Genomic DNA, 7,347 nt, shown 5'->3' with positions numbered 1-7,347 from the left:
CACGTGGGTCACGTCGGCGGAGGAGTCATCAGGAGCATCTTCCAGTCGCGCATGGCCTTGTGGACCAGCGTGTCGTTGCTCTGGCGGACGGCTTCAGCAGCAACGACTCGTTGAAGTCGCGCACAAGCTCCTGGCCGACCGCCACGGTCGGCCGTGGCGTGCACGTGGTCGACCGGGTTGGCATAACATTCGAGCGTCTTCATCGACGTCTCCTTGCACGTGGTGTAGTTCGTGGGCGCGTAGAAAAGGTCCACAGTGCTCATCGTGCGCTAGCTTGTTCAGGTCGCCCTCGTCCTTCTTTGACAAGACGAATGCCGCTATGCCGACCACCATGGCAAGGAGCAGGAAGGCCGATAACCTGCCGACGAGGAGCTTCGTGCGCGGCTGGGAATCCAACGGGTGATTTGATCCATCGTCGAGATTTCGGCTGGAATTTGTCGTCCCTGCAGCAATGCTCTTTTCATCTGGATCCGTCGGCGCCCCACGGGAGGAGGCTTGCAGTGTCTCGCTGGCCGTCTGGACCAACAGCGAGGAAACCGGGAAACGGGCATACAAATATTTAATGACGTCCAGACGTGTGCCAGGGCACTGTTCCAAAAGGCAGAGACGGCATGAATACGCTGCAGAGCACAAGAACTAGCGTGAATCATGAAAACAATAGTCGATCCAGATTTAAGTGCATATGAAACCTAGAGCCAAAACAAATTTCCGCTGCCCAACATCATTCTGTTTATACTCCGTCCGTCCCAAATTATTTGTCTTCATTTGTGTAGATACAAATGTATCTAGCTAAATCTCGTAATTTGGGACGGATGTAATACATGACTCAAGAGTCAAGACACGATGGTATAAGTGCAGCATCAGATCACAGGTTTATCAGGTGCTCAGAGCCAAGACTCCAAACAGAACTCAAACTCCATGGGACAAGTAGTTTTGGAACCAAAAGAAAAGTGAACTGGGACGAGCCGCCAGAAGCATCAGCTGTCAGGTATGCCTACCTACCTGCATGCAAAACTGATGATTAATGACATATTTTAATTTTGACGTTAAAAAACTTCTTTAACGATAAAGTTGGCTGTCATACTTGAAACAAAGGGCAGCTCTCACTTCGAGTTTTAACCTTAGGAACCATAGAAGCTCCCAGGGGAAGAACAACATCGGACAGCACTCCAAAGGCTCCCCCCACATGACACGTATTCCTTGGTATATAGAAAATGTTGTTGTAGTGGAGACATGTCATGCCCCATGGCTCCTCGAATGAATTCATACCGATCCAACATTCGCCCTGTCATGGGCACTTACCATATCCGATTAGAAGAACAGAGTGGTCTACTGGACCATGGTTTTTAGGAACAATAAGGAAATCCTGCAATAAAAAAGGAAATGGAAATAAAACTATTAAGAATAAATAGTTGCAAGAACACCAAAATGTACCTTAAAGCAACTATCATATGTGACCAGAAAGCCCAAACACATGTATTAATCAGAATACCTTCTTATAATGCCATGTGCTAAACAAGAGCAAAATGTTAGATGTAGTTAATATGCAACATCCGAATATTAGATGTAGTTAAATACCATGTGCTAAAGAAGAGCAAAATGGGCATTTCATAGTTGATCAAAATGATTTTGTTGCAACAATCTAGTGAAACTAAAACATAGGACATAGCATCAATATTCCTCAAATTGGGTATCAAGCAAAGTCATACTCCAGTAACTACCAGATATTCTCAAACATGTCTTGACAAGAGCCGGAACAAAGCATCAACATTCTATGAGATAATTGCATCTATGGTCTTTCTGATCGCAGGTCATGTCCAAGATGGTCCTTGTAGTTGAAAAGTGCTCCGATACGGTCCTTATACATGTAAATACGTTGTGTATACAGTCCTGGTACTTGAAAGAGCGGTCCTGAGACCCGTCGCCGCATACGTATCATGTACAGCGTCGCCCGGCAGCGGGTCAACGCTCTCCGCCTGTCCGGGACCCACCCATCAGTGAGCGTGAGGAAAAATAGAATTAAAACAGAGAGCGCTATAGAGATTCAAACCAGCGACCATTGGTTAGAGCACGGAAGTGCTATCCACTGAGCTGATGCTAACATCCGGTAATAAAAAGATGCATGTGCTTTATATTGTGGTAAACAGACAAAGAAAAATTAATTTGTAGTTGTGTATATTCTGTCAATTTTATTGGACTAATAACTTTAGTTTATTGCATTTTACCTTATGCATGAAAAATGTTTACTCAGAAACTTGGAACAAATAGTCACTTATGGAAAAAAAATCTAAATGTGTTCTAGGTAAGAAAGATTTCATTGTTTAGGTGCAGCCACACTTTGGACTATTTCTTCACTTTTCATATTTATTTTCAGTTGTGCTAGTGGACTGATTTTAATAGATTTTCTCATGGTAGTTTGCTATTCTGAATATGGAAAAATGTAATAAATTAATCTATTGTTTGATGACTTATTGTGCCAAGTACAACTCGACTTCTTTTTAGTTGAGCGAATACATTTCAACCCTAAAGGCACATTTTTTTGGCTTGAGATCTGCTATATGTACCACTAGAAGTAATCCACATATCTCTGACATTTGACATAGTTGTGAAATTCCAAAGTAAAAAAGTCAAATCGTTGTGGATGTGGTGATTTGCGTGCCTGAATGAGAAAAATAATTATTGTTCACAATTAATTTCTGGTTAATAGTTCCCTAAAAAAAGAACTTCTGAGAGAATGAACATGAGCAGCTAAGTCAAAGAAAGGAATAAGAAAATGCACGCAGGAGCACGAGGTAATTGACAAGAAGCTGCGTACCGACACAATGAGGACGTCGACGGCTGACCACGGCATGCAAACGGACGCACACGCACATATGCACAACACGAACGCATGGGCAGTGGCTGTCAGATAAGGTGGATGCTATTGTGTATAAAAGGAGACAATTTATTTAGTAGACACAAATTGCCTTTGGTTTAGTTAGCTAGCGTGACTGGTGCGGTAGTGTTATGTCTCTGGTTCGAATCCCCCCACGCTCACACCATTTTAATTCTCTATTTCTTTCTCTCACACACTGACAGATGGGACCTCATTGATGGACACAGGGGGGAGGCCCCGCTGCTAATCAGGCAATACATATAGGGCAATCGTGCTCAGGACTGCTCTCTCAAGTACCAGGACCGTATGCACAACGTATTTTCATGTATGAGGATTGCATTGAAGAACTTTTCAACCACAAGGACCATGCTGGACATGGCCTGCAACTATGAGGACCATAGATGCTATTATCTCAAGATTCTACAATTTTGTGAGGTAAAGCACATAAATCATAAGCAAATCAGTCTTATACCCTTATATATTACGGAAGATGCACAGAACGTAAGAGCAACATGGGCATTTCCTAGTAGGTCAAAGTGATTTCATTTGCACCATTCTACTCATCCGGCTAACTTAAACAACATGTATCGATCAACAGTTTAACACCTAAGTAACACTTTCAGAAAAGTCAGAATACCTTTTGGTAAGTCATAAATTTGCTGTCAGTGTAGATTGATGCCACAACGGGCTGGTAAGCAACTGCATACTTCACAGCTTCTTCCGTCGGTTCTACAGCCGCCCAGTTAGCAATAGTAACTCCCGCAGCCTACACAATAAATAATATTATTAGCTCAAATAGTTTATAGATATAGGGGATAAAAGGCTTCAATTCAGAAAGCCCAATGAGATTCCAATCATCTCAGCTTAAGTCAATCTCAAAACAATACAATGCCCAAAAGTTAGCAATAGTAACTCCCGCAGCCTACACAATAAATAATATTATTCGCTCAAATAGTTTATAGATATAGGGGATAAAAGGCTTCAATTCAGAAAGCCCAATGAGATTCCAATCATCTCAGCTTAAGTCAATCTCAAAACAATACAATGCCCAAAAGATCTCAAAACACGACAACAATTGTCGCATGCGACTCTAAAAACAAACACACATTTTCTGCCACTGAAGCCCCACTATAAAAATATACATGCAAAACACTGGTCGCAAGTGGTCACAAAATGACTGGACTAGAATGTTACCAGCAGAGGATGGCTTCTACCGCACATCATGCAAAATAAATCTCATGAGTAACCTCTTTGTATATGTCATCAAAATACTTGCACTGACTTCCTCTAGCAAACTTGGTGACTTACTTTTACAAGGCAAATCCGTTCCAGATTTGAACAAGTCGTGCTTGGACTGGATGATGATTTGCCTTGTAAAATTAAGGCAAATCATCATCCAGTCCAACAAATTTGATACTTTCATACACAAAAGTAAGCAATATGAGCATACGGTAAATGAAACAAACAAAAAAGGCAATCAAGAATCATGTTATACCTCAACAGCCTTGCAGGGACCTCTGATAGCACAGTATGGGTAATCATTCTCAGATACGACCCCACCGTTTCTGATGATGAAGTCAAATACATTCTCTGGCCAACCACCTTCGCAACCATGATTGGTCACAGTATTCGCGTCCAATATGTGTTGGGCCGAAAGACAAATACTTGCCCTGTTCAGCAGATAGTTCAAAGAAGATATGCTGCCAAGCCCAGCAACAATGTAGCACCCACCTGCAGTAATTATATATTCCATTAATCACTAATTAACAATACAAAAAACCAGTTCAACTGAGGCACCAAAAATTACCATACTGAATTAGCTAAATTAAAGCCTACCAATTAAGTTCTACTCCCTCGTCCCAAAATAAGTGTCTCAACTTTAGTACAACTTTGTGCTAAAGTTAGCATAAAGTTAGTACAAAGTTGAGACTTATTTTGGGACGGAGGGAGTATTTATGTAATAATATTTAAATCCATTGAAGTTAGCTATTCCAGAAATTCATACAACATGGGCACCAAATTTGACCGAATTGCGTCATTTACTATGCACTATGCTCCAATATGAGATTCTCAAGATGGGTACAAAAAAAAGCTGCATATTGGGCCACTACCTACCCAAAGAACAGCATAATACAACGCTAAACCCTACAATTTACACATGCATAGAACCCTGAACACTATTAGTGCTCACAGTCAATGGGTTCCAGTGGACAAAGTAATCCCAAAAGCATCCCAAACTTGCAGTTTTTCAGCATGTGTGTGAATACAATTCAAGGGCCAAACACTATATTACTTACCACAATGGCGCTGGTCTTTGCTCTGTGAAACAACCCAGGCACAACAAGCCAATTAACAGTCTCGGGTAAACCGTCAGAACCTTTCGGAACTTGAATGCCATACGCTGCATCAATAACCAAATTAACACAAAACAACTTATTGTTACTCAATAGTGATAACTAGTTCAGTTAATTAACCTGGCCCGAAAGGTTCACGGCCAAACTTGTATCCAACGCAAATTATCTCAGTGGGAGGAACAGGACAAGCAGCACCTGCATAAAACAATAACGTGATTCACAAACGAGAAATAATTGGCGACTGACGACTAGTAACTAATCTAGTTGAGAAAATGTACCTGAAGAAAAAAAATTCGAACCAGCAAGGAAAAACGAGGCTATGAGCTTAGACTCTCGCAGAGCAGCGGTTATAGTTTTCGCCATTTGCTGAAAAAAAGTATCCAAACGTCATATCAAAAAGTAGTTTTGGGAAAACAGTGAATAGTACCATGGATCATAAAATCATATTAAACAAACTCCCACAGACTAGATATCCCGCCCGCCCTTGGTCCCTCCCTACTGCCGTTTGTTCATCTAGAATTAAACCCATAGATCTGTCAAAAACCCTAGCTATATAAGAGAGGAGAATCTCTACCTCCCCGAGCTCAAACATCTCGCTTCCTCCCTTCCTCAGTCCCCTCCTGCCGTTGTTCATCACGAATCGATCCCATCAGTCCATCCAAAAACCTAGTCCAGAGGGGAAACAATAGCATCGATCTATCAAAAACCCTAGCGATATGAGAGGAGAATCTCTACCTCCCCGAGCTCAAACATCTCCGTTCCTCCCTCCCTCAGTCCCCTCCCTTCTGCCGTTGTTCATCACGAATCGATCCCAGTCCGTTCAAAACCCTAATCCAGAGCGGGGGAAAGAAGAGGAGGGAGAAGAGGGAGAGGGAGACATACCGGAGAGGAGAGGAGGCCCGCCGCTGGAGAGGAGGCCCGCCGCGTCGGTGTCGCCGCCGCCGAAGAGAAAACCGCCGCGTCGGCTCCGCCGCTGGGTTGCTCGGCTTTCCTTCCTCACGCGCCAGGGAGTCCTGCCAAATGGAGGAATAAGAGCATCTCTAGCAGATCCTAGACAGGTACCGCACACAGATAGAAAGAAGAGATCCAGTAAAAGCATCTACAGCCGGGCGCTTCAAACCCGTCTCATACGCCCAGACGGGCCGCGATCAGTTACGAAATTTCAATCGTAATTTTTAAACGGGCCTTAAATGCCGGGCTCACCAGTACCCCTTATATTTATCCCAAATATGGAGAGCAATTAATGAACGAGCGCTCCTTTGAAGTGCTCGTAACGAGCGGTTCGGAAGCGCTCCGCGCGTAACAAGTGCCGCGTGTCGCGCGCGGAGCGCTCCCGCAAGGGAAAAACAGGCGGCGTGGTTGGTTCCCGGTTTTCCCTTTTCGGTTCGTGATTTCGTGCGTTTTGCAGTTTGACCCTTCAACTACTAGAATTTTCCGTTTTTTCGTTTTTGCGCGATAACACAAAGAAAATACCGGCCAACCGCGTTGGTTCCCTGTTTCCCTTTTTCGTTTCCCTTTCTATTCCCATTATATTTCCAGGATATGGAGATTTATAGGATAGTTACAGCCGGGGACTACCAACACTATCAAATGTGATCTTTCAAGTAAGGAAAAAACAACAACTTTTTCATACAAACGAAGAAAAACCATGGTTTGACGCACACTTATGATGACTGCAGAGCATCGTTCAATCCTGTGAATTCTCTATAGGCACAGGTGCATATTAGCAGAGGCATGGTTTGTATAACCTTACTAAATTGAAGCACGGCGCCTGCGGCGCAAGGGAACCTCCTGCTTGCCTTCGGCTCGTTTAATTTTCATAAACATCTTGAAGGGGGGCATAGGTCAAAGTGTGGGTTGGCCGTGCAGCGTGCTGGTTCGTGCGGCGTGCTGGTTTGTGAGGCGCGTTGTCCTTTGTGGTGTGACACGGCGCCTGCGGCGCGAGGGAACCTCATGCTCGCATTCGACTCATTTAATTTTCATAAACATCTTGAAGGGAGGCATAGGTCGAAGTGTGTGTTTGTCATGCAGCGTGCTGGTTCGTGCGGCGACTTGTCCGTCGTGGTGTGACACGGCGCCTGCGGCACGAGGGAACCACCTGCTCGCCTTCGTCTCGTT

The 7,347-nt window shown here is 43.8% G+C and overlaps 1 pseudogene; it reads right to left on the bottom strand.

Moving 5' to 3' along the window:
* Positions 1 to 1,078: 1,078 nt before the first annotated feature.
* LOC119357596 lies at positions 1,079 to 5,592 on the bottom strand (annotated as a pseudogene).
* Between the last annotated feature and the right edge of the window lie 1,755 nt (positions 5,593 to 7,347).

The sequence above is a fragment of the Triticum dicoccoides genome, chromosome 2A (assembly GCF_002162155.2).
Source record: "Triticum dicoccoides isolate Atlit2015 ecotype Zavitan chromosome 2A, WEW_v2.0, whole genome shotgun sequence".
NCBI classification, from domain to species: domain Eukaryota; kingdom Viridiplantae; phylum Streptophyta; class Magnoliopsida; order Poales; family Poaceae; genus Triticum; species Triticum dicoccoides.
This window is presented reverse-complemented; position numbering and strand designations above follow the sequence as displayed.